The following is a 10,984-nucleotide window of genomic DNA, read 5'->3' on the forward strand; positions in this document are numbered from 1 at the left end:
TAGGTCCCAAATGTTAGCGATTTGGCTCCTTTAAAGTGCATCTGCCAGGCAAGTACTCCTGCTCATGCCTCCAACTTTAAACATAAAAAAGCTCGATACACCCTTGAACAAAAAAAGTCAATTACCTACATACGTAATCTTCTTGACAGTGACCTAAAACGCGAAACTAATACACATATAAGTGAAGCAGCAAGTATTCATTTCCATGCGCTTTTATGCAAGTGGTTTCTCTCGGTAAGTGGTTCTTAACCTTTTTATGTGCTCGTACCCCTTGAGCGTCCGTAATATTTCCCCGTACCCCCTGTCTAGAATGACTACTGTATAGGCCCTATACATTATTGAATTTGACACCATATCTCGTACCCCCTGCTTTGATGCTTCGTACCACTGAGGAGGTACATGTACCCCCGGTTAAGAACCACCACTGCTGTAGATCATTGTGGACAAATAGGTTTCCCCTCGCTAGATAATCGTGATCCAATGACATCCAATTTCTCAAATGGTTCTATTTACATGCACAACAATGGTACGCCATTATTTGTCCCATCCGAACGACTAGACGCTATTATTACGAGGCCCTAAATGAAAATGAAAATAAACAGATTTCTTCAGCATAAATCAAAGTTCAAAGATAATTAATTAATATTTCAAAATTTAAATACATTAGGATTTATTGATAATACATGAATATTTATAACTTTTCGATCCTTTGCATAATATAACCTCTGCCTTTTGTTAGGACCATTAGGGCCAATTAAATGAATAAAACAATTCTGATTATCTTGTAATTACAGGATACGAAGAAGCCCATTAGGGTCAATCACATGAAAAAAAGTGTTCTAACTAGTTTATTTCAAAGTCACTCTACACAGATTTATCGGATAGTCAGGTTAAATATATATTATGCAAGAGCTAAATTTACCCATTGCAGGTCTTTTTTAGGCCTGAAATGTTATCTAAATTATTAATTAGGCATAAATTAACTTATCCAAACCATAATCAACTCTCGATGTCAACGCTAGCCCCCGATATTTATTGGATTAGGATCAGATTTGCTGCTAAACTTTCATTTTTGATTTAATCATGAAATGGATAATCGAGACTATGTTTTTTATCGTACCGACTTTAGTAATGATGATCGAGGCTAGGCCGAAAATTCAATCGCTAAAATCTCGGTTCAGAGTGGATCAATTTGACTGAAATTTTCAGCAAATTCCCTTTACATTTTCTAGTTTTTAACTATTATAGTGAGAACTTCCAACTCTTTATCTTTAACGATTAACCGTAAAAATGTTTTTTTGTTTTAGTTCGTGTTGGCTTTTGCACAGTTTTTAATTTTCTGTTGAAATCGAAAAAATCGCTAAACTCGGCAACTTCTGCAGATAATAAAAACTGTCAACGGTCAAAAAAACAACGGCCAAAAATCAAAATTTAATGAAGTTTTCCGAAAAAATAAAAATAAAAAGCGTTCTGTGGCTTTAAGGAGAGCATGCAATTGATGAATCAAGATATTAATAAAATTTAATGATATCAATGCATGTATGAAGTTGGTGGGAGTATGAAGTTAATGAGAGTATGCATGCACTTTATGATTTTAATGGAAGCATATAAATAACAAATGATATTTATGGGAGCAGATATGGATGTGTCGATACTGTAACATAAAATAAAGTACGGCGCTGGCCTAGCTATTCGATAAGTTACTCATTGGCTTTTTCTCCATATCTTGTAATAACAAGATAGCTACGAGATAATCAGAATATTTTTTTTCATTTGATAGACCCTAATGGTCTTCCGTACGAACCACTCTTATCTGAACGAGAACTAATAACAATACTGTCAAAAGTCTGCTAAAAGAAATCCCTCACCTTATATTACATGGGGAACATAGCAAGCGAAAACATTTTTGCTGTAAGATTAGATAATCTTCGCATGCTACCTTTGACGTTACTTGAGCAGACACCACTAATCGTCGGGTTGCCGGTTTGTGAAAACCTTACATTTTTGTCCTGTATGCACTCCATGAGTGTTTTTCAGGGAATCCAGTATTTTTCTAGTAAGATTGGATGTTTCCACTTTCCATATACACCGAAATTGCCATACTTTTATTGGAGATAACCACCCGATAAATACTTTTCTGGGAAAGTATCTTTAAATCTTAACCATATGGTTACATTATAGCAACGTCGTTAAAAATAATTGAACAACTCAAATTTAACCACGGGTTATGTAACGATTAGTTAAAGGGTTAGGGTAAGAGCTAGGGCTAGCCCCGTTTACATTTCGTGACCTTTGACCAAATCTGCAGAGGAATTAACTCCAGTTTGTAACGGATTCTTTTCAAATTTGTTTTGAAGCATTGGGGTCATGAGAAGACGAACTCTACCAATATTCATAGTTCCTGAGGTACACCACCCCAACCGTTTCCGAAATATTGTGAATGCCATAAGTGTTATAGATTGTTGTCAATTTTGGTGTGATGCATTGAGGTAATGAGGGGACGAACCTTATCGATATTCAACGTTCCCAACCCTTCTTTTGCGGAGTTATATCCCTTTATCGAAAACCATGAATGGACGAACCCGTAAGATATTCTTGTGAAAGCCATAAGTGTTATAGATTGTTGTCAATTTTGGTGTGATGCATTGAGGTAATGAGGGGACGAACCTTATCGATATTCAACGTTCCCAACCCTTCTTTTGCGGAGTTATATCCCTTTATCGAAAACCATGAATGGACGAACCCGTAAGATATTCTTGTGAAAGCCATAGACAACAACCTGTTTTTCGAGACAATGCTGTTGTGTGGGCATATTTCCACGCTTTGTGTGACTATCGTATACGATCTGCTTTACAATACATTATTCAATTGAAGTATTGGAAGTCATTATATTTATTTACGATACATTTATTTTGCCATTTTAGTCAATACTCGGGTAACTGTGACCAGCCTTCCTGCAGCTAGATGACAAAAGAATGACAAGAAAACACATTTGTTTTAATAGTGAAATCGACTATTCCTTTTAGTCCTACAAAAGGCATGACTATCTCCAACTCAAGATTAACATTTTAAAATAATTCTTTATAGTATTTAATGACTATACCACCGTCCACAGATTTTACGCATGCAATAGAACTGGTTAAGAACGCGTCGGCGAGAGGACCATGCAAACATTGAAAAAATAAATGATAACCCAGAAAGTCAGCGATTTTCAATCATATATACTTGGTTTATGGGGATCCCTAGGCGACAGAAGTCACTGACCGGTACTAAATCCACTTGTGTGCTACACTATTCTGAAAATGTATAAAAATCAGTATTTGCAATGCGATTCTTCTTTTACTGATGACCGACGACTATCTTCAAGAGTTAAAATGACCATCGATTATCAACCTTAGTACCAGATTTTGTTATTTGAGCGTTACTCGTCCAAAGTATGTTACATGTATTTTGGTTAAAAATCATAACGTTTTTGTGACCAAATCGGACGTTCACGATCATCGTAGGGTGGGGGCGTAACCGGTGTATAATTTTGCAGAATCAGACAACGATTATTCTCATTTGTATTCATTTGTATTCAAGCCACGGACGACGTAACAGTTTGAGATCGGTTGTCCGGTTCTCCATGGAATATTTCCAGCTAGGAGAACCTACCGGAGGGGCTGCTACGAATCCTCTGCAGCTATTGACAACGTAGTGATCTTTTATCCGAGAGCTGAAATATGATACATTTCATTACTATATCATATTCATATAAGATTTATTCTGTGTAAATATCATTGGACATTTGTGAAACTTGTCCTTTGGTTAAGTCAAAAGTCATCTAACACATGCGCTTTAGATCATAAGGTATGTCATAGAGTTAAGTGGCATGGTTTTCATTACAAGCCTGTAGGTAACATGGTCTAGTGGTGTCTGTTCAATCTCACGGATTCTCGCGCACGCATGAATTATTGAAATAAAACTGTATCGTATGTCCCAAAATTACCTAGTTTGTGTCGATTGGAACTTAAACCTCATTTCTCCCTCAAGTCAAAATCATCCTTGATGGCGACTGAATGGAATATACAAACTAGTAAAGATGACCAAACATATGCATCACTATATGTTCGTCCCAAACTGACCTAGTTTGTGTCCAGTGGACGTTAAACCTCTTTTTCTCCCTCTCAAGTCTAAATCATCTTTGCTAATGATTAAATGGAATATATTAAGTTTGTAAAGATGTCCATACGTATTCTTCATCTGGGGTATTGATAAACCGAACATTTTGTTCCAATTTTTGGTCCTTTTAATTTATGTCTCCTGCAAAGAACGAACTATAGTCGCTCCACCTTTGGTTTTCATTATATCCAATTTTCAGAGCGAGTTGAGTATCTGGTCAGTACCAAGATATCATTGGCAGTAGAAACTTAAAAGTTTGTGTGTAGGAAGAGCTTTGGTGGTCCTACTAATGCCCAAATTTCGTCTGTCCATATCAGTTATTGTCCAAATAACAGATCATCCAAATTTAGTTCCAAATTAGCCCATTTTTTGAGTACTTTTCTATTAAAAAAATATTTTTTCAATTTGCCAGGTTGGTATCAACTGAATCAACCTAATATTTTGTGGGGATGTATCTGGGTACTAACCCATCTCACAGAAAACATTTGGTCCACATCCCCGATCAAAGGGTTATTCCCTCTGCTTTGTGCTCTCACGGACAGGGGGGGATCACGTGGCTAAGTGGTTAAGACGCTGGTTCGCTAGCCTGGAGGTAGGGTGTTCGATCTCTGCATTGGCCGAGAAAGTTCATCAGTGGTGCAGGACGGAGGGCCTGACAAGGACAGCTGTCTAGTCCTTCGGATGAGATGAAAAACCGAGGTCCCGTGTATATATTGGAATGCACGTAAAAGAACCCCTGGCAGTTTGAATTCGATATTAGAGTAGGCGATAGTGCCGCTGCCCGGGCAAAATTTCCCTCATATCACACTGTATGGCGTATCCTCGTCTTCATTAGCCCAAAAAAGAAAAAAAATGCAAAAAAACTCTTTTAAGCATTTTTGTGTTTTTTAGGTATACTTTATAAAATCCCAAATTTTTACCAAATTTTTGCTTACCGGATAGCTGTAAAATCCAAGATGGTCGACATTGGCTTAGTCAATTTATATGAAAACATGGGGTCATTTTGTCACTTGAAGATATAGCCAGTAGTGTAAACTCAACTGGTGCCTAAAGCAGTAATAATAAGTAAACTCAAAGATGGCTAATATTCGCCAAATCAATGTACAAGAAAATCTTAAACTTCTGGTTTAAGACCTATAAGTGTAATTGGGGTCATCTTTTCATTTGAAGATATATTCTGTGTTGTTAACTGCTCCCTTAAAGTGGTAAAATCTGGTAAAATCCAAGATGGCTGACATTTGCCTAACCAAATATAGACGAAAAATCTAAACGGATGATTTTTGTATAATGTATAATGAACATATAATTTACTACTGCTTTTGGGGTCATTCTTCATATGAAGTTATACTTGAATAAAACTACTTTCAGGCGAGATATCGATCGGCGAACAACTATAGGCAATACGATCTATTTCCTACCGGGACGCCCAGTATTAGGGCCAGTATTTTGTTGACATACATTGTGGGGTGGGATTATGGATGGCGCCCCCACCCCAATTTACAGCTTCTAGATCCGCTACTGGCCTTACCTTGAGGTTCTATGAATGTATAACAGTAATTAATATAATGCAAACTATAACGTTGTATAGTCCAGCAAACTCAAGGTTTTAGCTTAAGTTGTTCAGTTAACGAAATACAACCTCACGTGTCTTAAAAATCATATAGACGGCATCACGCTTCATTCTGTGAAGAACAACAAATTGGTAAATAATTTCTTGCACATCTATTTGCTTGTCTTGCTTCACTCATCTTCCAGGTCATCGGGTTATTGGGGGTAAGGGCCCAAAATCATTTACATACCAAATATGCCAGTAAGTGATGAAGAAGTGCAGAGTTACGAATATACGTAAATTTGGGTTCGCGTCAGTATGTTTTGGGGTAGGGGATTCAAGGAACCACTTGACAACACCGGGCATGTCTTCAAATGAAAGAATGACCCCAAAAACGTTAATTTAGAGAACAAAATTACTATTTTATGATACAACAGTGCAGAGTTATGCCCATTTATAAATTTGGACTTGGTGTAGCATGTTTTGGGGGTAATGTTATCCGAGCACCGGACATCTATGAAAACCATGCCGCATAAAAGTTTGACCCTGACAACCTAATGCATGGCATTTGTTTCATGAGTTTCTTTTAAAAACTGACGACTTTGGGTTATTCTGAAGTTGTACCTTTTAAAGGAAAATACCTTAAAAAAAACTGAGCTTTACCCTCAAAATTTCGGACTTTCCGTTACTCCAATTTTGGTAAACTTTTAGGATGTCATTCAATACACCCAACGCTACCAAAAAACATGAAAAAACCTTTTCTTGCAATTTTTTTGGGGTTGACCCCCCTCAACCACAGTAAAGATTTCAATGATAAAATAATAATATAGATGTAATCTATTAAAACAATTACATAATATGTAAAATTTGTGAACACCGGTATTGTTTTTTAAGAGATAACGCAGAAGGATGGGAAGTTCTTTTAAACTGAATAGAATACGATATAAAGTTATAATATGGAAAGTAAATAAATTCCACATAACTGCAGAGAAAATTTATTTTGGTAACGTTAATATTTGTAGACGTTTAAACGATTAAAAATAGTTATTTATAATAGCAAGTGCAGGAAAACCGCGCAATAAATAAACGACGTCATAATGTTTCAAAATAGAGGGATAGGTAATATTTTAATATGAAGCAAAGGGATAGCGACATTTATATCTTGATTTATGAAAAAGGCATATGCTTGCAACATATATTAGATCTGATACTAGTTGGGTGTCGTGTTATTTTGGGCGTGTCTGTTAGGGGCAACCCACCGCACAAACTGTCTGGCAGTGGTCATTCATGATTCCTGTGGTGGTACTGAACAACTCCAAAGCTGTTTTAGGTGGTGCAGATGTGAACTAATCTAGCCTAGCTTTGGTCTGGAAATTAGATAACTCTTGTCAGTGATATTCCATCACTACAAATGTCTGGCAATTACATAGCTCTGTCACGGGTACCCCACCACTAGAAATGTCTGTCAGCGTGTTTTTGTAATACCTGAAGATGTACGGTACATTGCTGTGCGATTTTCATGTGGTACACTTTTGAGCTAATCTAGACTAGTTGGGGGAAAGGCATTTTGGGCGTGGAATACCACCCCCCCCCTCACCAGAAACACGGCAGACTTACATTCTGATGATACCAAATATACATACATTGATACCATATAGGAGAAAATTGGTACACTTTTCAGCTAGGTTAACCCCCTGGGCTCCCGTTCTATAATGATGACATTAAAAATCAAGACAATTACCGAGCCACTGCTTGCCCCGCTTTACGCATGAATAACACTATTCCAAAAATAGCCTTGAACTATTCATTTAAGCAATCCGTGGTTATATAAAATAGATCTTCTGTCGACCAAAATTATTTTAAAAGAAAGTCTGAATGAACTTGCCCTGAAAAAGGGGGGAACTTGAAGAGGAAATTATTTATCACTACACGAGAAGGTAAGTTTTATAAAATTTTGCAGAGAATATAATATAGGTAAAAAGCAATTGCATCTGACATATTTCCGAAAATACATTTTTTAATCGCTTTAAGGTTGGGGACCAGCAGATTAAGAAATATTGAAAATTACATAAATTTTAACTATCTTGGCGCTGTTTCTAATATGGTGCTGGGCCGCTAGGTTTAAGTACATGGGAATAGAAACCCAAATTTAAGTCCACATTTTTTGACGATGTGACGAACGTAATGCAAGTACGGGCACTATTTGAGTATAGCACGGATAGTGTACTCGACGCAATATCATTAACGTTGGAAGTTTTGGTTAATGGTATCTTAGCCTATTACATTAAGAAGGATCTTACATTCCACGAAACTATTATTAATAATTACGTAGCTTCAACTTTGGATGATAGCTTTATTCAAACTACAATTTATACTCAAAGCGGTTCCAAAGATATATTTTCGGGTTTTGGGATACGTCCACTCAGGACCACTTCATCGTTTATATTACGTTCTGTAAAAAAAGGACTGACTACGTTGATGGTTTATAAGCAAAGATATCCCTTTTCATGACCACCACGGTGGCATATGACACTGGTTCACTAACCAGAAGCTCCAGTGCTGGCGATTAAAGTTCTTCGGGAAACTATTATTAATAATTACGTAGCTTCAACTTTGGATGATAGCTTTATTCAAACTACAATTTATACTCAAAGCGGTTCCAAAGATATATTTTCGGGTTTTGGGATACGTCCACTCAGGACCACTTCATCGTTTATATTACGTTCTGTAAAAAAAGGACTGACTACGTTGATGTTTTATAAGCAAAGATATCCCTTTTCATGACCACCACGGTGGCATATGACACTGGTTCACTAACCAGAAGCTCCAGTGCTGGCGATTAAAGTTCTTCGGGACTTTCCAGTTTGGATTCCCCATGTCAATGGTGCAGGGTGGAGAAAATCGCAAGAAAAAGCGTATAGTTATTAGGGTGGGTAGTACGTAAAATTGAGTTCCCATGTACACGTTGGCGTATACGTAAAAAAAACCCTTGGCAGCTAAAATTCATTGTCTGGACAAAATCTTCCGCTTTGCGTACTGCAAGGTGTATGCCCAACTTCATTAGCCAGATGGTGCAAAATAGTACGACGTTAAACAACACTTCATTTCACTGCCAACTTCCCATAATGTGATCGGCGTCTTTGCATGGGCTTGTAAGGTCCAGTTGGGATGCCATTGTTTTCCAGAAGGGGTACACTTCCAGTAAATTGTCAACAATTCTCGACCAATTTCACGATTTGGAGTATGTCTTGGATACGGAATACCATCAAGAGAAATAACTGCATCTTAGCATCGATGAGAAAGTGTGGGTGCGGGGAGTTGCGATGGCATGTTTTCAATCCACATATAAAGAAAGAACGCCAAAGGGTAAGCAGCACGAAATATGGTTTTCCTAGAGGTTCTAAGATGGGCAATGCTTAAAATAATATATCGAGGTAAATCCTGATTAATGGTTTCCAATCCTTCATCGAGTTTGATCCAGAAAACAGACCCAACTAACTATAAAGGATAATATAATGTCCTTGATAATGGGTTCATCATAGACAGGGCAATGAAATGTACTAGCTTGTATTGGATTAGGCAACACAGCCAAGATCTACAGAGCCCGCATTAGCCTACCCGTGAAGACCATCACTTTAATTGGAAAACCATGTATTACAGCAACACAGAACGGATTAAACGTACATCTTAGTGATGACATATTATTTAAGACACTCAAAACTGAACGCTCTGAAACTTATTCTATGGATAGGGGTGTTTGTGCATTAGGTGGTAGTGGACAACTGAATGAATTAACAGCTCAGTGATATCCAAAGTTCTCTTAATGTGTTCCTTGCCCCTCAAACCCCGGGGACAGACATCAAGATCATCAAATTTGAGTCAATAGTTATGGACTTGCGGTCATTTGGGGGTGTTGGCGGCCATTTTTGACATAATAGGCAAACATCATTTTTAATGATCTTAATGTGTTCTTTGCCCCCAAAAACCTAGAGAAAGACACCAAGATCATCAAATTTGAGTTGATAGTTACTTAGTTATGATCATTTTAAGACCTTTCGGTGGCCATCTTTGGCGCCATCTTGAAAAAAAACCCCACTCTTCCGGGGGTCCTACTTTGGTAAACTTTTAGTATGTTATAAAGTACACTAAACCCTACCAGAACCAGTTGAGAAACCTTTTGTAGCAATTTTTGGGGGTTGAGGGGGTATTTTCCATATATTGACCTGATTATAGGTCTTTGAATAAGGTAGTGTCTGACTCAAGTTCGTAGAGCGTTAAAGCTGTAACAGGGTCCAGTGCTATTACCTCTGCTATAGACACACCTCGTTTCTGACAGATATGTAAAGAAATTCATATTATCCCCATAGTCTAAACGTAAAAGCTGTCGCAAGGTATGGGAACCCCTTTCGTTTATCCATATAATGACCACCTCGAAATTAAAATCTTTCTGACCTCTATAACCCAAGAATAAGTCAATGCTCAGTTTTGCCGACAGCGGGTATTTCCTCATAGCAGGCAGTTTGACAATAACTGCAGACATAAATGTTTATATGTACATCAAGGAGAGTCGTTAAAGTCGGTGATTATTACAGGCTTTATCTGAGTGTGATAAATGGGTAATTATTTTAAAAACAACACCAAACACATTTTAAAAATACATGTAATATGTTTTAGAGACAAGTGCAAACAGGAGATATATTAGATGACCGTGTAATTCAGCCATATTGTATTTTATTAAGTACCCTTTCTTGTGTCCTTCATTTAGAGTAAAACAGTCGTTTATATACGGATATAGTTCTAAATATGTGACCAAAATTTCAATGTTTAAAGGTTTAGCATCCTCACAATATCAAAAAACAGATGGAGCTAACACACTATCAATAAAAATGGATTAGTATACTTTCATTTTACAATGTGAGATGTGCATAATCATGACATATCTAAAGCTTATGGGCTAAAATTACATTGCCACATGTAAATTATGCATTTCTTTTCAAAGTTATATCGGGAGTCGCGGTGGCTCATTGAGTAAGACGCTGACTCACTAGCCTGGAGGTCTTGGGTTCACTCCCGGTTTTTGGATTTTTCGGCGTGATTTCTCCTTGTCAGTGGTGCCGGACGGAGGGCTTGACGGGCTTGACAAGGGAAAAGTCAAGTCGTTCGGATAGGACGAAAAACTGAGGTCCAGTGTACACATTGGCATTCATGTAAAAGAGCCCTTGATTGTTGGTATTCGATATTAAAGTAGACCGTAGCGCCGCTGTCCGGGCAAAA

The sequence above is a fragment of the Patella vulgata genome, chromosome 5, assembly GCF_932274485.2.
Source record: "Patella vulgata chromosome 5, xgPatVulg1.2, whole genome shotgun sequence".
NCBI classification, from domain to species: Eukaryota; Metazoa; Mollusca; class Gastropoda; family Patellidae; genus Patella; species Patella vulgata.